Source organism: Schistocerca americana, chromosome 4, assembly GCF_021461395.2.
Source record: "Schistocerca americana isolate TAMUIC-IGC-003095 chromosome 4, iqSchAmer2.1, whole genome shotgun sequence".
Lineage (NCBI taxonomy): Eukaryota > Metazoa > Arthropoda > Insecta > Orthoptera > Acrididae > Schistocerca > Schistocerca americana.
Genome location: NC_060122.1, coordinates 276,654,887 through 276,679,720, shown reverse-complemented (window position 1 = coordinate 276,679,720; position 24,834 = coordinate 276,654,887). Strand labels below are relative to the sequence as shown.

At 42.3% G+C, this 24,834-nt stretch overlaps 1 protein-coding gene across 1 annotated transcript in view; it reads right to left on the bottom strand.

Annotated features, from left to right (window-relative positions):
- LOC124614059 (laminin subunit alpha) overlaps positions 1-24,834 on the bottom strand; it is a 402,758-nt gene that overhangs the window by 350,479 nt on the left and 27,445 nt on the right. The window contains exon 2 of the mRNA XM_047142894.1: positions 11,929-12,075. The gene's annotated coding sequence lies outside the window, so the exon portion shown is untranslated. The remainder of the gene's footprint in view (positions 1-11,928; positions 12,076-24,834) is intronic.

Here is a 24,834-nt window from a genome sequence, read left to right as displayed (position 1 = left end):
CCAAATCTGTTGTTATCGTGTTGTCTACGTGGAGTCCAACTAACTGTACCTTTGCTCGAATTTCACTACCTGAAAATATTCCTTCATTCAGTGAGAATGGCCATGTAACACATATATTCAGTTACCTTTTTCCAAGTCAGGGAACTAGTTGTCATTAGAATTTATTAATGATGACAAATGAGCGGACAGCAAAAGAAATGAGCAAGAAAGTACAAATGGCTTGCTGTCGTTTTGTTAAACTGCACAGCGTTTTCAAAACTAAGCTTCCAACACGTTCGAAACTGGACAGTTTACAATCATATGTACTACCAGTTTCCACTTACAACAGTCTGAGACGGAGTTTTAAGATGAATATTATTGCAAAGTTGAAGAATGATCAGCGGCTAGCGCAGACTTGCATGTGGGGAATTAATTGGAGAGGATGGGAAAAAAACGAGTCGAGTAGCAATCTGACATATTTATGATTGTAATGAAAATGAAACTGAGGCGGGCGGGACAGGCAACCAGGCGAATTGACGGTAGATAGGCCAAGAATGTTCTTTACTGGGTTCTTAGGGATATGAAAAGCCTGGAAAGACAACCTAATAATGGTTACGATGATGACATGAGAACACATCGACGTGTATCGTAGAAGACTGTAATGCATGAATAAATATACAAAGACCGTTATCCAGCAGTGTATGTCAAACGGCTGACTATGATCTATTAAATTTAGGAGCCTACCGAAATAATGATAACAGAGATTATTGTGACTCCGTAAACTTTCCCGGCGTAGTAATTGATGATACTCATATCGGGTCCCCAGTCGGAACATAAAGTCATCTTGACACAATATTTCGGCGGTACACCTGGTCGCCATCTACACGTGAGTAAGCCGTCGCACTAACTCGCCGGAACTGAAGTCAAAACACAGCGGTGGCCCCTTTATACCCCGCATGTAGGCCCACGAGCTTGCGCGAAAGTTCACCGCCCTCTAGCGCAAAGCACCACAGTGCACCGGTGTTGAAAACTCGCAGAAACGATAAATCGAACATCAAACACTGTTGACCCTTTTGATGACATAAACAAAGGCCGTTGTCTTTTAATGTCAAACAAAATAGAGTTCCAAATTCTACTTAAAAGATACTCCTTATTTCTGTTAATAATATTGTCAGACAGCCGGATTTCAAAAGCTTCTAGTACTACACAGTCCCAATAACGCGACGCAGGGACAACCATTTGTGTCTCATTATACAATATTTCATGTCCTTCAGTAAGACAGTGGTCTGCGATCGTGGATTTTTCTGGCTGAAATACACGCGTATGGTGATGTTGCTCTACGCATCGATCCTGGACCGTACGAATCGTTTGTCCAATATAGGCTTTCCCGCAATGGCAGGGACTTTTCTAAACACAGAGCTTCCTCAAACCTAAATCATCCTTCACTGAGCCAATCAGCGATCTAGTCGTAGCTGGCGGACGGAATACACTTTTAAAATCGAATCTCTTTAAAATTCTTCCTATTTTTGAAGATAAGCTTCCCATGAAAGGTAGTAACGCCACCGATTTCCTTTATCTTCTGTTTGTGCCGCGGAGGTCCAGTCTGTATAGCACGACGGATCTGATTGTCAGTATAACCATTCTGCTTGAACGCTGCTTTCAGATGATCCCGTTCTTGTGTCAAATTACCAGGATCTGCAATCTGGGCAATATCAGACTGGGTCCCCGCAAACGCCGTCAGTATACAGTCTTCGAAGTTTCAACGGCTTTCTTCGCAGTCTGCAGTAACGGATGGTGACACCCGTCGACATGTCGTGATTAATCTCACAAACAAACTGGGCGATGCTACGCTGGCAGCATTGGAAAATAACTCCATGGGGGTAATTACGTCCCAGGTTGTGAACCACTGCACTCAGCCTTCACGTCGTTCTTTGTTATGACTCTACTCAGTTGTCTACTGGTACTACTGCAGGGTGTAACGCTTCCCAATGGACTTAGAAATTGCTCTACAAAATCATGGTTTATGAATATTTCATTGGACAATGATAATTATTAGTTTTCTCATTTCTTCAAAACATGAAATGTAATTCCATGAAAATCAAAATAAGGATGTGATTGATCTAGTATCAGTGAACTCTATAATATCTTTGATGGACGATAAAAAGCGACTACCGACTGTTTTTCTCTTCCCTTCGATATCTTAATCCAAGGATGTAAGCACTGCGTTAATCCGCCAGTGTAATTTCATTAGCTGAATAATAATTAATGCAGATAATAATTCGTTTTATTTTTAGGAGTCTGACTGTGTATCCTGTTGAAAATTGTTAACAGCAATCTCTTTGTAGCTCAACAGAAGTTGGAAGCATTAGGTTGACTAGTGCATTCGATCAGCAGCCAACAGCCAAGCCTTGTTCTAAAAGCAATTTTACTTTTTATGCAGCAGATATTAATTAAATCTTCTCTAAGTCAATGTTTATTCAGCGCGGCATTTTAAACTTCCCGCGCCTAGTCAATCATTGTCACGTACCACTAACGATGTATTTTACATCCGGTCAGGAATAGATGATAAAAATTATACAGATCTTTCATTCTAACTTTCAATGAAATTAATCAGTTGAGAAGTCATTTTAAACATTAGCAGTTCTGTGCCTAGCTGAAACTAAATTTGGTACTTTGAGCTCACGTAACGGGACTGCTAATTATAACATTTCCGACACCCCGTATCCCAAATACAAATTCAAACTTTAATCAAAGAAAATTATTTTGTTTCCAAAAAAATGGCTCTGAACACTATGGGACTTAACAGCTGTGGTCATCAGTCCCCTAGAACTTAGAACTACTTAAACCTAACTAACCTAAGGACATCACACACATCCATGCCCGAGGCAGGATTCGAATATGCGACCGTAGCAGTCGCACGGTTCCGGACTGCGCGCCTAGAACCGCGAGACCACCGCAGCCGGCTGTTTCCACATTCTCGTATTTGCCGAAACGCTACAAGGGGGATTCACGTGTGCATTTCAATTAATGCGCTCCTTTGTGGTTATGATTTTTAATACGTCACGACCATACAACGAGTACGCTTCGCCTTCATTGTCCTGTACTGATGAGATATCCACTATTTATGTACAGTGTAATCCTGTCAATTTTTGTCTCTGTTAATCAGTTCTTCTGTTGTTTTGTTCCCATGGGTTTGGATAATGTTCAACTCCTCCTTGCGAAGTATATACCAGCACAGGACCAATGTGCACACTTTGCATTAAAAGGAAGTCCATTTCTGTTCCCCCGAGGGTTTCCCTTGTTTCCCATTACTAAAATGTGTACTATTCCTCTCGGTTTTATTCTTGATGTGCTTAGAAGTATCCAACTCTTAGTTCTCCCAGTGTAATCGTATATGATGGTTTTGTCTTCGATTTTCTTTACACGACATTATCGTGTGCCATTTTGGAATTTCATTTCGGACTCACTGACATCTGAATTACAGCGAGGTACGCATCGTGAGAAAAAACGTTTCACAATACTCGTCTCTATGGTCACGGATTTTAAATGACTAACGAAAATGCCCAATTCAGGGTTGTTTAGAACCTTGGTGATCACAGAATTTTTCGCTGCCAGACTGTGATCGTTAAGAGAGAGATATGTGGCATTAACAGGCCCTGATAATCATACTTTGCTCCCACGTATCTTTTGGAGCTTTCAGTCCCATTGTCGAAAGAGAATACTGTTAGAAAATATTTGGAAATAATTGAATCAAAAGAATCTGCCTTGAAATGCCTGTTCTGTTGTTACTATGTGAACACTATTCCTATCGTTGATTGTAAAATTGTAAGCATCTGGGAGTCTGAATCTGCATTCTTCAGACACAGCTGATCGGTCAGGTTTTCCGTGGATAGCAAGCAGACAGCGAAACTGGTCAAGCTTCAACATGCGCCAAATAGCGGTGTCCTTCGAAGTGGCAATTAGGACACAGTGGCCTCGCATAATTCGAGTTCAGTAAACTAACTCTGCCTCTAATAGGCAGACTTCATAATAAAAAGAGACATGTATAATTGTAGCGTTTTACTAATGCAAATTACGTCTCTCACTTGGTGAAATCGTGGTTCATATTTGTGCAATAGGTGCTGCGGAAAATTAGGAAGTCTCGGTGTCTCAGTATAGCTACTTTCAGTCCGAAGATTATATTAGACACTACAGCGCTTTACTGGGCACGGTGCCTACAAACGGACGTATCCACCCAGCTCTAGCGGAACCTACAGTTAAACGTGGATTGCGTACCATGGGGTAACTCGGCACTTTTGACATACACGAACCATTGGCAGAGATGAACAGGAGATGAGTGACATAAAAAATATTAGGCGCGACTGAGGATTGAATCCTGAAACTGTGGATTCGCTTGTATGTACCAAGACACACTCTGTGGACTCATATTTACGCGTAACCATGTTGGCTGGAAATTTCTGTCATCCTCATAGCTGCGATGCACTGTTCCGTGAAATGCTGGCCTGCAAAACCGAGGCAGGAAAGAACATTTCTCCATCTTTGGCGTGGCCAAGAATCATCATCTTGCCACGCTTGTAAACTCTCGTTACTATATGCTCCTCCACATGTGACTTAAAACGTGGCACTCACGTACAACAATTTACATTAAAATTACTTACGTATTTAATTTCTACTATGAAGCCGTCATTTCGTCCGTACGGTATAAAATAGACGTTTATGATACCACATTGTGAAGACAGCTTCAAATGATAAATGTAGGAATATACCGCAAACACCTACGTATCGCCCCCCTAAAGATCGTGAGGACACGATTAGACTAATTGCAGCGTGCACTGAGACGTTTAAACAATAATTCTTCTCGTGCTCTACACGTGAATGAAACGAAAAGACGCTCTAATAATGGAACAATGGGAAGTACCCTCCTCCATGCACTTCATAATGATCTGCAAAGTACGGATGTGGACGCAGGACACTGTTCATGGCGCTCTGTCTCCTCTGATACGCTCAGCGTTGTTGCACCCCTGTACTTCCCGTGAAGAGCATAATTAATAAGCAAATACAACACTGCGCGTATTATTCGCACAATCTAAGGAAACAGTCGGCGCGGTAGCTAATGGGAGCGACTGTAAACAGGAAATTCATTCACGGTCGCTTCCATCAGCCAGCGCGCTGAATATCAATTTAGTTTTCGCGTTTAATACTGAAGATGATCAACTACAACAGTGGCTTCCACCCATCTGAGATCATTACCCCTGAGCGAGTCGAGATGTCAGCCGATATCTCAAACAGAATTAGCTCCTACTTAAAATAGCAGCGCGTAAATAATTTTCAGTTTATGTTCACACAAATCAAAATTAAATGTTCTGTACGTGTTTTACTAAATCACTTACTAACCTATTTTTCAAAAAGTTTTTTTTCTATCATGTTTACCCTTGGTCAATGCACATCTATCGAGCCGGCCGGTGTGGTCGAGCGGTTCTAGGCGCTTCAGTCTGGAACCGCGCGACCGCTACGGTCGCAGGTTCGAATCCTGCCTCGGGCATGGATGTGTGTGATGTCCTTAGGTTAGTTAGGTTTTGTCAAAAGCTATTTTCAGTTTACGTCTTGGCGGAGTGCAAGAAATTGTATTTTGTCTCATATTTTATTAAATGAAAGGATTAATTCACTCACTGAAAATTTTCTTACAGCTGGGACAGTTATTAGCCGATTTTCGGGGAAAAAATGATGGTGGTAGAATTTATGACTGATGACAAATACTGACTTACTTCACCACTGCTGGTCATTTATCATTACTTGTGTTGAGTATCATTACCTGTTCTGGGAACATTAAAAAGCCCTTAACTCTACCCCTGTGTTGGCACAGCCTCAATTTTGGTGCAAACTGGTAACTAGATGCTCGTATTTGATGTTTTAGGTAAGAAGACCACACCGAACAACAAAATTCGTCACCCCATCAGACATCACATTAATACAGAGTAACACTGCTTCTACCCTTGATAATAGTTTCAGCTCGGTGAAGATGGGAGACAACAGCTAGAAGCTAATAACTGATGATTATACCCCAAGAGCTACCTCATTGCTGGGCTATTAATTGCTTTCATCTAGTGTTCCAAATAGTTCCTTACATTTTCTATAGGATTAAGATCGGATGATTTAGCGGGCCAATCGAAGTACTGTATGTGTGGGCGAGCCCAAGTGTTCGTCATACCATGAAAGCATTCGTGCAGCCCTGTGAAACGGCTGATGTGGTCTTGAAAGACGGAGGTCTCTACAGAATACTTATCTTGAAGATATACACTGAAGAGCCAAAGAAACTGGTACACCTGCCTAATATAGTCAAGGGCTCCCAGGAGGATGCAGAAGCGCCGCAACACAACGTGGCATGGAATCGACTAACGTCTGAAGTAGTGCTAGAGGGAACTGACACCATGAATCCTACAGCGCTGTCCATAAATCCTTAAGACTACGAGGAGGGGAAATCTCACCTGAACAGCACGTTGCAAGACATCCCAGATATGCTCAATAATGTTCATGTCTGGGGAGTAAGGAGGCCAGTGGAATGGTTTAAACTCATAAGAGTGTTCCTGGAGCCACTCTGTAGCAATTCTGGACGTCTGGGGTGTCTCATTGCCCTGCTGGAATTGGCCAAGTCCGTCGGAATGCACAATGGATATGAATGGACGCATGTGATCAGACAGGACGCTTTCGTACGTGTAATCTGTCAGAGTCGTGTCTAGAAGTGTCAGGAGTCCCATATCACTCCACTCCACACGCTCCACAACATTACAGTGCCTCCACCAGCTTCAAGAGTTCCCTACTGACATGCAGGGTCCATGGATTCATGAGGTTGCCTCCATACCCGTACACGTCCATCCGCTCTCGACACAATTTAAAAGAGACTCGTCCGACCAGGCAATATGTTTCCAGTATCAACGGCCCAATGTCGGTGTTGATGGGACCAGGCGATGCAAAAAGCTTTGTGTCGTGCGGTCACCTAGGGTACACGAGTGGGCCTTCAGCTCCGAACCCCACAACGATGACGTTTCGTTGAACGGTTCGTAAGCTGACACTTGCTGATGGCCCAGCACTGAAATCTGCAGCAATTTTCGGAAGGGTTACACTTCTGTCACGTTGAACGATTCTCTTCAGTCGCCGTTGGTCCCGTTCTTGCAGGATCTTTTTCCGGGCGCAGCGATGTCGGAGGTTTATGTTTTCCTGTATTCCTGATATTCACGGTACGCTCGTGATATGGTCTTGCGAGAAAATGCCCACTTCATCGCTACCTCGGAGATGCTGTGTCCCATCGCTCGTGCGCCCAGTACACCACGTTCGAACTCATTTAAATCTTGATAATCTGCCATTGTAGCAGCAGTAGCCGATCAAAGATCTGCGCCAGACACTTGTTGTCTTATATAGGCGTTGCCGAGCGTAGCGCCGTAATCTGCCTGTTTACTTATCTCTGTAGTTGAATACGCATCCCTATACCAATTTCTTTGGCGCTTCAGTGTAGAAGAAATGGCGACGCTTGTACATCGAGAATGTTCGTGGTAACCTGAAGGAGTGGGTCCGAATCATGGTACGAAAAACACCTCCAAAACATCACAGGACCATCCGCGGCCTGAACTACAGCCTGCACAAAATACGGATTAATCATTTCATTGCGTCATCAGTGCTTTCGACCCTAGCATCATTTGAAAAGAGAGAAAATAACGACTCGTCGGCTCATGCCGCAGGCCTGCAGTTTCACCCTCAGTACCTGTACAGTTTCTGTGTTGTTTGGCGCACTCAAGATGCGCAGCTTTATGAGCTGATGTGAGCAACGTCATTTCGCGAGGTATGCCAATCCAGATACGGCGGTTGAACAAAAATATAGAAACACCGCGAGCAAAGCATGCTGGAACATAAATGCAGGTGCGAGACAACCACGAATGGCACCTGAGCAATGCCCTCAGTACGTTTCAAGTGTCAGAACAGTGTTCTGTGTAGTTGTGAGTGCTTATGTCGAACCTAAGTGAATTCGAACGTGGGCATATTATTGTTACCCGTGCTTCTGTAACCAAGGTAGTAGAAATATTTGTTGTTTCAAGTGACACGGCATCGAAAATTTATACCCATAGCGGGAAAACATCATCTGCTAAGTCATAATGCGGTCGAAGGCGTGTGCTTAATGATCGTGACGGCCGGTCACTAAAGCAGATTCTGACGAAAAATAAGACTGCAGAAGTCACTGCAGAACTGAATTTCGCACTCGCGAACCCTGCCGGTAACAGAACAACACGAAGGGAATTCCGTAAGGAGGGAATTGCATGGCCAGATAGAATCCCAAACCCACTCATGAATGATGTAGACGCTCATAACGGAAACGTGGTGCGGAAGCCGTGGAGTATGGAGCAAGTCATTTGGGCCTATGACTTGTTTGACACTCTTTCCAACTTCTTCCCGAGTTTATGTCTCAAGAGTGAAACATGATATGGTTTCGATGAAGATTTGGGCAACCATAAGCGCCTATATCCGCAGGGCCACAGCGGCCGGCTTTTGAACGTCAATGATTTTCGTACACCGCAATAGGGAAGCTAGTGTGGTATGTTTTTTCTGTTTAAATATTTTTGTCCACATCCGGCATTATGATATTGCAGGGCCTGTATTATTCCGAATACGATGCAAAGTTCCTCTGGACATGTATGAATGTTCAAAGGAACAGGCACTGCAGCGACTACAGCCGTTATGAAATACATTAAATGTATCCGAAACAGCGAATATGGAAAACCATCAGCTGTAGAAAGGAATGACGACAATGAAAATTAGTGCCAGACCGAGACTCGAACCTGGAGTTCCCGCTTATCGCAAGCGGTCGCATCACCATTTGGCTATCCGTGCACGACTCAGGGCCAGACCCAAACTCCCATATGTCGTCAACCATGTGTCGACAACCTATAGTCGTACATCAATTACATATATTCCCGTATAGGCGAGACATTTTACATGAAGTCGCTTGGCCAGTGTTGGTGGATAAATACGATGTTACAGTGCCTGTGTTACGCATGCGTGTCCAAAGGAACTTTTCTTTTCTTTAGAATGCAATATCAGTCTACATTAAATTCTATCTCGTTACAGCCCCTCTCAACCAATTACTCCATCTACTTTCTATCACCCTTTAACGCATATCCATGTCAGTTTAGAAGCAGATGGTTCTCTTTTCTATTTAAGCACCCAAGACAACAGTCAACTTGCATGTATTCGTTTTACCTCAGTAGACAAACTGCAGCATTTCGTTAACAACAATGTAGCAACTGTTCTGTAAGGTATCTGTTAGCTGACACTGTATGGTTGTGACTGACAGAGAGTACAAATAAGCAATTGTAGATATCGTTTGTTAGAATTTAAAGCACTTAAATAGTCATGCACAGAATCAAACACAAGATCCATTCCGCAGTTGTTTACAGCAGTCCCCAAGCTGGTAACACAATGCTCTTTAGCTAAAGAGCCACATGTCCGGACACTGCATAAAAATCTGTAAGCTGATTGCCCCAGTAACTTTGGGGTAATACCTGGGCTTGTGATCCGACATATATAAATTTATTACTCTACATTCGATGGTCATCTACAGTAAACAATCTATTCCATCTGTCTTTTTGCTGTCCACGATCAGTTACTGTTTCCTTGGTTCCCAGTGCTTCCACGTCCATTTTTTCTCATATTCCTCTTGCTGTCAAACACTCGTTCACAAGTACAAGAATTTTCCTGTACCAATCAGACTTGTAAGTACTCTCTCATTCTCCCTCAATTTTCCCAAATTTTATGGTATTTTCTCTCAATTTACCCGCGTTTTCTGTCAATTTTCGTAATTTGCCTCTTTTATGTCACTTCTGCTCACGTGATCATGATGTCACGTTTGGCCACGTATTCTAAATTTTCTTATAAATGTGGTACTGTTGTCAACACCTAGCGCAACTGTGCTGTTTTTCTGTACGCTTGTAGGTATTGGAGGCTGAATAGCGACGTAACCAGTATGCTGGCTGATCGGCTACAGAAGTGTGGTGGTGATGGTAAGTTGCTATGGGACCAAACTGCTGAGGTCATCGATCCCTAGGCTTACACGCTAGTTAATCTAACTTAAAACTAACTTACGCTAAGGACAACACAAACACACACACACACCGAACGGCTACCCCGCGCGGCAACAGAAGTGTGTGTTGCATGAGAAGATTCAATATGACGAGCGTTTGCGCTGGACGATTATTCTCCTTCATGTAAATTGTTAACTGCTTGGCGGTCACAGTGACAGTCTCTCCGGCCTCCGAGCGCCTCGTACGGCTGGAGATAGGCGCACTGCCAGCATGCGAGAATCTAGTCCTCTTCCAGGCAGCGCGACTGCGGCTCCCCGGCAGTCGACGGACGGGGCGCGCTTCGCGACAGCAAGTTTGTGCAATCAGAAGGCTCTTTTTCGCTGGATATGTTTAGTGTAAGGTGGAAACTTTGTGGTGGAGGAGGGTGCTTGTGTTCTCAAATGTCAGTGCATACAGCACCTCGGATATATTTAGTGCTACAATCTATTTTGAGAGGAAATTTAATTACCTGATTTGCAAAATGTTTGCATGTGGTTCTGAAAAATTGAAAACATGTTTTATTATGAAGAAGAATCATCTAAGGTGGTGGTGAGTGTTTCAAACATTCCCCATCCAGATAAACAGAACCACTGCACAGCATTTCCCAGTTATTAAATAATTAATGCAATTAATTTTTAAATAAATAAACAATATGTTGCTTGAATTTACCGCCCATTTTGTGCCAAGAGGTCCTCCCAGTCCAGCAGCTCAGTACAGATTGAGTCTTTTTCGCGGCAGTTTACAAATGAGTGACATAAGGGGGGGGGGGGGGGGGGACTGAGGGAAGGGAGGGAAGGCTGGGGATTTCTTAGGAGAGGAACAAGTGGCTCAGAACTGAACAAGTGTCCCTTTTGCCAGAGGGTTGGGGAAGGAGGAGGGGGAGGGGGTGGGGGATTCCTCAGAAGTACAGATTATCCATAAGCTGTCATAATCAATCACCAAGGAGTCATAAATGAATTAGCATAAGAATAGGTATCCCCAGAGTGTCAGAAATCAATTAGCATAAAAATAGGTTAAGGGATTATGCCATCAATTTAATTAATTGTCATGTTCTCGTTGAAGTCTTCAGTCTGAAGACTGGTTTAATGCAACTGTCTACCTATTGTATCCTGTGTAAGCTTCTTCATCTCTGAGCAACCACTGCAATCTATGACATTCTGAATCTGCTTGTTATATTCATTTCTTGGCCTCTCTCTACGATTTTTACACCTCCCGCCCCCCCCCCCCCCACCTCACGCTTCCCTCCAGAACCAAACTATGATCCCTTGATGCCTCAGAATGTGTCCTACCAGCCGATCCCTTCTTCTAGCCAGGCTGTGCTACAAATTTCTCTTCTCCCAAACTCTGTTTAGTACCTCCTCATTTGTTATGTGATCTACCCATCTAATCTTGAGCATTTTCCTGTAGCACCACATTTCAAAAGCTTCTGTTCTGTTCTTGTCTAAACTGTTTATCGTCCATGTCTCACTTTCATACATGGCTACAATCCATATAAATGCTTTCAGAAAGGACTTCCTGACACTTAAATCTATACTCGATGTTGGAAATTTCTCTTCTTCAGAAACGCTTTTCTTGCCATTGCCAGTCTACATTTTATATCCTCTCTACTTCGACCATCATCAGTTATTTTGCTGTCCAGATAGTAAAATTCATCTACTAATTTAAGTGTCTCGTTTCCTAATCCAATTCCCTCAGCATTATCATATCAATTTGATATCAGAAGTGCGCCAGGATCGGCTTTTTCCTGATGCTGAAGCAATGTTACCAGTGTCGCACTGCTGCAGGTGGTCCCAGGTTGACTGAAAACTCACAGCAGATGTCTGTAGACTGGAACGGTACTCACCTGGCCCAGGTCGATGGTGAGGTTGACCTCGTTGTACTTGACGCCCCTGGAGAGGGGCGGGCTCTGCCACCACGTCTCCGCGCCGTCCACGGCGTACGTCGCGGGGTGGGCCTTCTCCGGCCTCGTGGGGTCGCAGTAGTCGCAGACCTGAAGACAAAAGCATACTTTAGCAAAACTGATACACTATCCGTTACAAATACAAAGTATCAACACTTTTATTGCCAGACACAGTCACTCAACCTGTTCGCAACTGATCAGTTTCGACCATTTATCTTTTAACGGGTATAAAACGAAAATAGTAAATCTTAATTAAATAATTAAAAATAAAAATGCTGTAATATACGGTGACGAAGGCAGAAAGAATAGATAAGACTCCTTTTGAATTTTGAAAATCTCTGGGAGGAGTGGCAAGTTATTCAAGGTGGTGTCAAGAATCTGTGAGACTGTAGACATGCTATTGGACTTTTCGGAAAGAAATCATCCCCAGAATCTAGAAGATGGCGAAGGTAGATAAATGCGACGCTATCACACAACGAGCTTAACAGCTCTTGCATCTACGTTGCAGACAATTATAATCTACAACAAAAATGGAAAATAAAATTGAGGATTCGTTAGACGACGATAAATTTTGTTTTAGTAAAGGTAAAGGAACCAGAGTGAGATTTGTGACTTTGGCTTGATTGCAAGGTAACAATTCAGAAAAAATTAGAGACAATTTCATAGGATTTACCGACCTAGACAAAGCGCTCGACAATGTAAAATGGCGCTAAATACTCGGAATCATTAGAAAAATTTGTACAAGAATTGGAAACAGATGGGTAATATACAAAACGAACAAGAACGTAAAGAGAAAAATACAAAGTACCAAGAGAGAAAAACAAAGCGGAATAGAGAAATGGTTGGATTAAAAAGGCTAATAAGACAGGGACGTAATATTTCTCCCCTAATTTTCAGTCTGTACGTTAAAGAGGCTGTGGGAAGAACAAAAGAAATGTTCTGTGATGAGAATAAAGGAAACGCTCAGGAGTGGGTTTAAAATTCAGGGTTACAGGATGTCAGTGATAAGACTACCTGATGACGTTGTCCTCAGTAAAACCGAGAAAGTATTTCAAGACATACTGAGTGGAATGAATAGTCTACTGAGCACTGATGAACGGTTGACGGTAAACCGAAGAAAGACGAATGTAATGAGAAGCAGCACAAATGAGATTAGGGGAAAACTTATCACCAAAATTTGGGACCACGAAGAACACATTGGAAATAAAATATCGCATGACAGACGAAGCAAGGAGACTATAAGAAACAGACTAGCACCGGCGAAGAGGGAATTCCTTCTTATAAGAAGTTTGCTAATGTTAGACACAGATTTGTGGAAGAAATATCTGAGAATGTACGTCGGAACATAGATCTGTGTGGAAGCGGCTCATGGACAGTGGGAAAACCGGAAAACAAGATAGTCAGAGGGCTAGAGATGTAGTGTCAAAGAAGGAAATTAAATTGACTGATAAGAACTGACGTGGTCTACCGCAGGACCCGCGAAAAAAAAGTACAGAAAACATTGACTACAGAAAGGGGCAAGATTACTTATATTGCCCTGCAGAGAGCCATAGAAGGCCAAAACTGCAAGGTGATGACATAGTTTGGGCTGTGTCCACCAAATGATAGAGAACTTTTGGTGTATAAGCTTTTCTGAGTAGTTAGCACAATACACGAAGTCGTGTCACCGCATAAAACTAGTTAGAAGACTGAATTTAAAAAAAAGAAAAGAAAGAAAAAGTGATATCACACGTAAAAGCAGAATACTGTAATATATTGTGTGTCCACATGTCATGAGCTGTCACAACCGATGGAGGTGAGGGCTCGTATTCTTATTTAAGAACACACATTGGTGCCACAGAGTGTGTTAGCTGCATGAGTTTTTTACATCCCGACCAAGTTCCATGGTATGGAAATAACGCTTATACTTTAATCAAAGCTTAAGTTTAAAAAAATGTAAGAATAATTTGAAAATTTAAAAACTTTTGCTGTCACCAACTTCAGAAAAGTTCTTGTTACGTGCCAAAATCTGGTGTCAGACGATATGGACAAATTTGTCACCTCAGCTCATTACGGAAATAATTTACAAACCGATGTACGAATAAAGAAATGGTGTCACTAGAACATATTTTGTTATGTTTATAAGCTGTTAGGTATGTACTGTTAGAGAAAAGTGCGAGGGGTGGAAAGGACGCCCCAAATTCTGTGGTGGTGAGTTTTCCAGCCAAGCAGTATTCTGAGCGGCGAAGATTGTATTTAAAGCTGCAGCTGGCTGTCTGAGGTCACGACGGCACACCACGACAATCTGAAATTGTCAAAAGTGCTAATAACGCTGTTTATATATTCATTCTTATTGGCTCTTTAACGGTGTTGATGCTTTTAATAGTCAGTACAGTACTGAAAGGGAACGACGTGGATGAGGTCGGAGATAGATTATCTGACCGTGTTTGAACTCGAAGTACATGGGGATAAGTAATGAGGATGCTGACCGTTCATTGAAAATCGTGGCTGTGGAGATATTAATGCTAATTTTATGATAACAGTTGGGGTTCCGAATGTACAGTTGTTCTGCGCAGTTTCGATTTTAAATCGGTATTAAACCGTAGGTATGATTTTACACAGCTCATTGGTGATTACCGGTCGTAAATAACTGAATCCTTGGTGATTTCGTCGTGAGTTAACTGTACGTTACAGAATTAATTGTTGGTAGTGGATGTGAGCAGGTGCAATTATTAGTCGGTGTGGAGTCCGGTTTAGTGTTTCGATATTTTGGAATAGTAGTCCGGCCAGAACCCTCTCATGATGAAAAGTGGTATCGGAATGAATTGTAGGGATTGGTTGTCTGGAAGTTGCAGAGGGTGCGTAGTGACGGTTCATGTAGCTTATGATAGTAAAGGCTTGCGTATTATAATAATGTCCTGCACTTTTTATTTCGGTGACGGAACTATACATTCATAATACAGTTTAACTGGACCGAAATTTTGTAATGAGTTTTTCCTGATTTTATTAACTTCTTTGGGACAGTAAAGAAACCATTACGATGAGTCAGGAAAGTGCTATTAACCGCTTCAAAGGAAAAACAATGTGCGGTATGTGTCCGAAGTGCTGACCAGTTCATCTAATCATGAGACAGTCAGGAGCCAACGCCTGAACAAGTTCAGATTTTTCCTGCTAATGTTATATGCAGGGTCAAAGTGGCGGTGCCAACTTTTTTCGTTATTATTTAGAGTTTGGTTAGTTCTTCTGTCGCACATGAACATTCGAACACGATGGCGAAATTATTGTACTGGCATTTTAAGAAATAAAGAGCTTGTTATTTATAAAAAATAAAAGCCAAGGTTCCCGACTCGTCATTTTACCTGGCAAAATATTTAAAGAACAATTTCACGGTGTGTAAATGAATATCTATGCAAGCACTGGAAAGATATCAAAAAGGAAAGAAAAGAAAAATAATTAAAAGTATATGAGTAGTAGTATCAATTTCAGTTAATAAGAAAGAAATATTACTAATTTTATAGCGCGTATAGCTTCAGAACAACAGAAAAAACAATATTGGAGTGAAAGTTTTGAACTCTACTGCTGAGTAGGCGCAATTGGTTTTGCATAAGAATAATTATGACTACATTAATGAAAAGAAATCGATAGGATAGTATAACAGTAATCCAATTACGAGAAATAAGTATCTGTGTTATGGAAATGAAGTCCTATGCTTCTTGACAGAGCGTAGGGGAGCGATGCGGGAGATCCGCACCGCCATACTCGGCAAGGTCCGAATGGAAGTGGTTTGCCGTTGCCTTCTTCCGACCACAATAGGGATAAAGATCTCGGGGCGGGTGAAAATCCCTGAGCCTGGCAGGAATCGAACCCAGGACGCTGTGCTCGGAAAGCGAGAACGCTGCCGCGAGTCCACGAGCGGTAGACATACGCGTTACACTGCATACCAATCAGATAAAGGCTTGAAGAAATATTATTGTGCAATTACTTTAATAAAATATCAAGCGTAAATAGTATATCGCTGACTCTGAGGTAAAATTCATCGTCGCCGGCTTGTGGAGATAGTTAAGGAACAAAAGACAGAATAAATCTTCACAGTTTTGCGGAAACGGGAATAAGCAAGTAAATCGATAATTTTATAATTTAGCTAACGATCTGTATTTTATTGGACTTTAAAGAGTATAATTTTCTAGGTTGTTAATGCGGTGCTTATTCTGATCGGTTTATATTCAGAGTCAGGGATATAAAATTAGTTCACAATTCGTGAAGCATATGCACGATGTAGTATCGCTATGAAGGTAATTAGTTTTCTTCTACAATTATTTTATGCGTTTGGTACAAGGACGAACAACCATTAATAAATGATAAATAGTGCGCTTTACTCAGAAGAAGATAGTTGTGCTGACAAGTCATTTTAAAAATAAAACTCTACGTATTCTGTGGCCCACAGAGTCACGTATTCAAAGTTACGTAGATATATTAGCTAACTGAATAACATTGAAAGACTGGTTGATATTTATTGAGTGAACTGATTCACAACCAATGATTCTTTTCTTCTTAGGTTGGGTTCTAGCTGTTAACGAAATATCATACCATTATGTGGGATAAGATGGTCATGAAGGACTAGTTATAGTCTTCATTACAACAATTGTTGTTCTAAAAGTCAATAGTCTGTTCAGTACAGGAGAAAGATCACGATATACTTACCATGTACCAACGATCTTTTAAAACTTTCGAATCAGTGGTTAGAATACCGATACAGATGCGCTTCTACAACACTGATTGTGCAAGCGAATAGCGACAGTCTGTATTGGGAAGAAGGAACATACTTCGTATAGTGATACAACATAACTTACCCTGTAGTAACCCGTGACTTTGTACATTAAAATGAATGTACTTGAATATCAACAACTCTAAGCTCATACATATTATAAGAATGTGTGTGTGTGTGTGTGTGTGTGTGTGTGTGTGTGTGTGTGTGTGTGTGTGTGTGTGTTTCACATCTCATCCTTACCCACTGGAGCGATTGCAACGAATCTTGGTACACATACCACTCACTGTCAGGTAACAATCGCCGTGGAGGTAAGAACCACCTAAGGTGGTATGATATCATAACAATGATTATTTCTTTGCTACCAACACTATTCGCAACACATTTTGCAGACAGCATCACATATGCCATCGAATGTACCTACAAAATTATATCACGGTATTACACGTAATTCAGGAGATATGGCCGGCCGAAGTGGCCGTGCGGTTAAAGGCGCTGCAGTCTGGAACCGCAAGACCGCTACGGTCGCAGGTTCGAATCCTGCCTCGGGCATGGATGTTTGTGATGTCCTTAGGTTGGTTAGGTTTAAGTAGTTCTAAGTTCTAGGGGACTAAAGACCTCAGCAGTTGAGTCCCATAGTGCTCAGAGCCATTTGAACCATTTGAACCATCAGGAGATATGACATCATAAACATTGAGATGCTTGAAAAACTGCTGCATCATGCATGACGTTTAAATTTATTACTTCTTTACTGCTAACTCTATTCAGAACATATTTCGCAGGCAATATCCACATATGCCACTGAATGTGTCTACAGCTACATATCACTCTACGACATATAGTTCAAGAGATATGACGTCATACACACTGAGATGTGTGAAGAAATGTCGTGTCATGGATAAAGTTTTAACACTTTTGTTCTTTGCTATTAAGACATTCCTACAGTCGAGTCTACTCATGGAAATCCCTGACACCTCACAGCGCTTTTGACAGCTTTCAACTGTGAAGCGCAAAGTACTGTAGGCGAAACCAATAACCGCCATCTATAGAGTTATGCAGAGTCGTTGCTGTAGACGTTTACAAAATCAAGTTGTAGTTATGTGAAGCAGCTCCGCTCAGCGTACAGAAATTTTCGGGGATCTTTCACACCGATTTTACGGCATAATTTCTAAAGTGTTTTCACAAATACATGGAAATGAAATATTTTCCATACTACACTCCGAACAGTTTCCATTTTTTCCTTTCTTTTCTAATAGAAAATTGGCAAAATGAATACCCGGACAATACCGGATTTGTCAGTTAGTATAGAGATAAAGGCATTGTAGTTAGTTTGGTGTTCCTACCTCAGAGAACACTGCTCTTCCAGACCAGTGTGTTGTTTTCGTCTGGCTAGAACTGAAGGCAACGTGGCGTTCAGCAGCTGAAAAATGTACTGCTGGCTGTAAGTCGGCAATGGTAAGAGGACTGGCTACAACTTATGGCCAACAAGTGAAGTCCACAATTCAGTTGCGGCGTTCCTCATTCGTCACTGGTATGGGACTTTTTGACTCCTCCTCTGAATTGTAGTTATTTACCATTCTAATAACGGACGTTTCGAAATTTTGTGTGTAGTCCGGAATTCAATTTAACAGTTTAAACTTTTCGACTGGGATTTTTCTTTTTCGTTAGTACATTTCAAACTGTTACCACGGTTTGAAAGTGTATGTTTATAAAAAGTGCAAAACCCGAAAGGATATATGTTTCAGAATAGAACTTAATCCCACGTACTAGGTGTATGGCAATGGTAAGTAAATAAGGATTACGAGAGGATAATGAGAATTTACCGGATTTTTTTTTAATGACACTTTTTCTCAATATAGCATGTTGCTGTCGACTAGAGCGACAGAATGGTTTAGTTTATACAGCCTTTTCAAGGAACCGCGTTATTTGTTATTCGCTCAGACTGATAAACTGGAACACCCTGGCGTCATTAAGTTCTTTAGTTTCGACGGGTGGTCGGCAACAGAAACTGCCAAAAATTTGTGAAGTTCTGCAAGGGTCTGTTCCTTCATTGTAAATACTCAATAAAAAGGCAACTGAATTCAAATGTAGTCGTACTTCTCTTGAAGATGATCACTTGAATCACATTCCAAAACTGCAAACCAAGACGATAATATCCAGCGAGGGCACAACATGGCATTGAACGATCGGCGATTAATGGTGCATGCAGTACACGACGCTACAAGTGTATCAGTGGAAAGACGTGCGATACATTTTACACGAAAAATTGACTATGAGAAAGCTTGCAACAGATGAGTATCGACATTGTTGAATGTTGAGCAGCTTGTGGAGTCGAAATTCTAAGCAATGTCGGGATCCCACTGAAAAGAATCGACATTTCTGCCCGCCGATAGGTTACTGTAGGTAAGACGAGGGTCACCACCTGACGTCGTGAAAGTAGCCGTAATACATGGAAGTGGAGGGAAGTTGGTGGCAGCAAAAAAGGGAGCATTCGAACGGAACGATGTAACGTGAAAAGATCGTAGAAATTGTGGTAAAGAAATCTTCATGAAGGAGATCGCTTACGAAAACCTCGTTCGACCGACAGTAAAGTACTGCTCAGACCAGCTTTCCTACCATACAGGTTTAATAGTGGAAACAGAGAAAGAGAAGAGCAGCATGTTTCGCCACAGATTCATTTGTAGGGGCAGAACCGTTACGTAGAATGTAGATGCTAATCCAACTCTAGCGCCAGTTGCTACATGTGCAGCTTTGTGGATCACCGAGAAGTTTACTATCAAAATTCCGAAATGAGTGAACTAATGTAAAAAAAAAAAAAAAAGGTGTGTGAAATCTTATGGGACTTAACTGCTAAGGTCATCAGTCCCTAAGCTTGCACACCACTTAACCTAAATTATCCTAAGGACAAACACCCACACCCATGCCCGAGGGAGGATTCGAACCTCTTCCGGGACCAGCCGGACAGTCCATGACTGCAGCGCCCTAGACCATTCGGCTAATCCCGCGCGGCAGTCGACTAATGTTTTAGGTGCTCCTACATGTCACGGAAAGACCCTGAAAGTAAAAATGATGTAGATTCGAGCTGAAACCACCATTCGTTCTTCCCTTGCACCATTCGCACATGGAATAGACAGTGATGAAATGACGATGGTACACAAAGCACCCTCCGCATCACACCCTATGGTGACTTGGTCTTTCTAATTACAGATGTAGATGCAGATGTGTATGTAGAGAAGGAGAAGTGAAACAGACCACTATAAGGCTAGCAGAAATGTAGAGTTTCCTTATTTATCAGCTTGCAAAGGGCGAAACAATATTGCACAACCGCAACGTACATCATGTGTATCAAATAGATTAAAAAAGTGTGTTCAGAGAATTGGATTGAAAAACGCATATTCTTCTTTACCCTAGGCAAAAGCAACTACCTATAAAGGTGCTTTGGCAATAGGAAAACTGAGGGATTTGATGTACAAAATCGTATGTAACTGATTTTGCACCATCTCACTACTACCTAACTCATATTAGAAGTAGGAACTGAAAAGTGTTTCAAGTGCAATGAAGCGGTTTCCATTGAAGTTCCAGGCGAACAGATACCGATGCTAAAGTTCACAAAAGACACAACCCTTCTTGCAGGAGGCTAGTAATATAGGCAAACTGTTGTTCTTAATATATATAAACTATTTAGGAGACAATCTCAGCGGGTCTCTTAGACTGTTTGCAAATGATGCCGTAATTTACCGTCTAGTAAAGTCAAAACGTATTTCAAAATGATTACGACATGATATCTGGATGGTGCGAAAATGATAGTCGACTCAGAGCAGCAACAAATTGAAACATTCCGTTAAATTTCAGCTAGATGATGAACCACACAGATTTAAAGGTAGTCGATTCAACTAAGTACTTAGAGATTGCAATTACAAACAACTTAAATTGAAACCATGTCATAGAAAATATTGTAGGGGAGGTTCATACTAAGAAAATACAACACATTTGATAAGGAGACTGCCTACGTTTGCCCGTCCTCTCCTGGAATACTGCTGCGTAATAAAGAGATCCTTACCGGGTAGCACTAACAGAGAATATAAGAAAAAGCTCAAAGAAGAGCAGCTCGGTTTTTATTAATAGGAGAGAGAGTCTCACGGATATGGCAAGGAATTGGGTGGGCAGTCATTAAAATAAAAGAGTTTTCGTTGCAGTGAGATCTTTTCACGAAATTTCAGAGAAGTGACCAACGTGATAAAATACATCAGAGCTCGCACGGAAAGATGTGTTATTTTTTCTCACGCGGAGTGGAACGGTCGAGCAGTAGTCTTAAACTGGTTCTATGAACCCTCTACCAAACACTTTTAAGTGTGAACAGCAATCATATAAACTCAACCTGGAACCGCGCGACCTCTACGGCCGCAGGTTCGAATCCTGCCTCTGCACACGGCATTGGCACAGCTGTCATTTGTACTCAGGTGATTCATGTTAAAAGGCTTCCGACGTGATTATGGTCACACGACCGGAATTAACAAATATTGAACGCGGAATCGTAGTTGGAGCAGGACACATGGGGCAGACTGTTTCGGAAATCGTTAGTAAATTCAATATTCTGCGACCCACAGTGTCCAAAGTGTGTCGAGAGTACAAAATTTCATGCTTTACCTCTCATAGCGGACAATGCAGTGGCCGATGTCCTTCGCTTAACGACCGAGAGCAGCGGCCTTTGCGTAGAGTTGTCAGTGCTAACAGGCAAGCAAAACTGCGTGAAATAACCGCATAAATCAATGTGAGACGTACGACGAACGTATTCGTTAGGACAGTGGAGCGAAATCTGGTGTTAATGAGCTATGGGAGAAGAAGAACGACGCGAGTGCCTTTGCTAACAGCACGACATCGTCTGCAGCACCTATCCTGGTTCGTGACAATATCAGTTGGACACTAGACGACTGGAAATCTGTGGCCTCGTCAAACGGGTACCGGTTTCTGTTGGTGAGAGCTGATGGTTCGGTTCGAGTGTGGTGCATAGCCGTCTTGGAGTTCGTTGCTCAGTTTTGTACCCAAAAACCACGTTTTACGGGGGTTTCCTCTGGAACCGCTCACGTACTAAATGGTACCTCCATAAGCTCGCTAAAGCGCAACGTAGACGACATCTAATGCGAAAAGAACGAACCGATTTGCTCGATTTGCATACGCTGGTGGAAGTGTATAATATTCAGACTATAACCCTGTACTATAGCGTAATTACTGTAAGACCATCCTTCTGGGGGGTATACAAACAGTCCCTAGCGCACAGGCTATCTAAAACACTTGACCTTACTCTCTTTCACCAGTACAAGACGAGGGATGAGCATCGGGAAAATGTCGCTTTCATGCGCGGAGCTTTGGAACACGTTTGTTACGCATGAATACCGATATCAAAAATGAAATACTGTTTGCCCCTAAAATTCATCTGAAATGATGGAAAACCTCTAGCTTAATAGTTCATAAATATATGTTTCACTTGTTACTTTCTTATCTGAAAAGGAGATACAAGACTGTCGACACTGTAAAGATCATTGGCTAGTGGGAAACGTGTGTTTTCGATTGCGTCAAAGTTGCAGACGACGAGAGAGCGGTGCGCGAAATAGCCGTGGGGAGCGCTCGCTGTCCATCTGTCTGGCGCAGCCTCAATTCATTAAACCACTTGTTGGAACGCGTCCGCCTCAAGCTGCAGCGCCGTGCAGACGTCGGATGCCCTGGCTCCGCTTTTGTTATACGCTGCTGCCACTCCCTACGTCTTCAAAGCCATTTGATGGCTTCGCTACTTACATGGCGGCCCAAGCCTTTAGAATTGGAAGTTCACAGACGGTAGAGGATCCTAGAGCATTTAGAGATAAGGGACGAATGGAGGGATATAAATATTACGGTGTCTTGAATGAGCGATGCATCTGAGGCTCTGGTTATGTGTCACAACAAATAACTGGCTTTTTGAAATGCTGCATTCACCTAATTTTGAGAACTTATCATTTCTGAGAACGCATGCTGTTACAGCGTGATTACCTTTAAATACCACATTAATGCAATAAATGCTCAAAATGATGTCCGTCAACCTCAATGCATTTGGCTATACATGTCACGACATTCCTCTCAACAGCGAGTAGTTCGCCTTCCGTAATGTTCGCTCATGCATTGACAATGCGCTGACGCATATTGTCAGGCGCTGTCGGTGGATCACGATAGCAAATATCCTTCAACTTTCCCCACAGAAAGAAATCCGGGGACGTCAGATTCGGTGAACGTGCGGGCCATGGTATGGTGCTCCGACGACTAATCCACCTGCCATGAAATATGCTATTCAATACCGATTCAACCGCACGCGAGCTATGTGCCGGACATACATCATGTTGGAAGTGCATTGCCATTCTGTTATGCAGTGAAACATCTTGTAGTAACATCGGTAGAACATTACGTCGGAAATCAGCATACATTGCACCACTTAGATTGCTATCTATAAAATGGGGGCCAATTATCCTTCCTCCCATAATGCCGCACGATACATTAACCCGCCGTCACTGATGTTCCACTTGTCGCAGCCATCGTGGATTTTCCGTTGCCCAATAGTGCATATTATGTCGGTTTACGTTACCGATGTTGGTAAATGACGCTTCGTCGCTAAATAGAACACGTGCAAAATATTTGTCATCGTCCCGTAATTTCTCTTGTGCCCAGTGGCAGAACTGTACACGACATTCAAAGTCGTCGCCATGCAATTTCTGGTGCATAGAAATATGGTACGGTTGCAATCGATGTTGATGTAGCATTCTCAACACCGACGTTTTTGAGATTCCCGATTCTCGCGTAATTTGTCTGCTACTGATATGCGGACTAGCCGCGACAGCAGCTAAAACACCTACTTGGGCATCATCATTTGTTGCAGGTCGTGGTTGACGTTTCACATGTGGCTGAACACTTCCTGTTTCCTTAAATAACGTAAATATCCGGCGAACGGTCCGGACACTTGGATGATGTTGTCCAGGATACCGAGCAGCATACATTGCACACGCCCGTTGGGCATTTTGATCACAATAGCCATACATCAACACGATATCGACCTTTTCCGCAATTCGTTAACGGTCCATTTGAACACGGGTAATGTATCACGAAGCAAATACCGTCCACTTATACGTTTGTGACTATTACAGCGCCATCTATCACAAAGGGAAAAAAGTGGTCCAACTAAAACATTCATATTTCTTTACGTACTACACGCATATGTAATAAAAATGGGGGTTCCTATTTAAAAAAAAGAACGCAGTTGCTATCTGTTTGACCTAAGGCAGTGCCATCTAGCCAGCCAACCATAGCGCCAATTGGTTTCCCCCTTCAAGCTACACGAGTTTCGTTCTTTGTAGTTTTTCCGTTTGATGCTTATTTCGTGAGATATTTGGCCTAATGTGGACGGAAGAGAACCCTCTACCATCGAAAATAGTTGCTGTTACTGACGCCACTTGCTTCTACGTAGCAACTATACAACTTCGTCACAGGGTCAAATAACTTTACGCAAACTACGTCAAAACTGAAGGTAACACAAATCAGCAACAAATTATTAAAAAAATTGTGCATTAGGTCTCTTGAGTGTGAAAGTGTAGGACACTGGTATAGTCGTGCATCAAGTGAATAATGATAAATATGACTGGTAGAATGTGCAGTTGGGCTCTTCTGGGCTCTGACTGTACATACATTCTGATTCTCTCAAAAATGGTTCAAATGGCTCTGAGCACTATGGGACTTAGCATCTGTGGTCATCAGTCCCCTAGAGCTTGGAATTACTTAAACCTAACTAACCTAAGGACATCACACACATCCATGCCCGAGGCAGGATTCGAACCTCCGACCGTATCGGACGCGCGATGCCAGACTGTAGCGCCTAGAACCGCTCGGTCACACCGGCCGGCCCTGATGGTCTCTTGAGGCATGATGCTGATACAGTCAAACTAGCAGTTAACTAGAGTTGTGTGTAGTCTAGCCTCGGGAGGTAACCACGATTCTACTCGCCATTTTGAATTTTCTTAGACGCCTTTTCATAGCTCTGAATAAGATGAATTCATTGTTATCGTCTGTTTTGGAAAGTCAGTACGGAA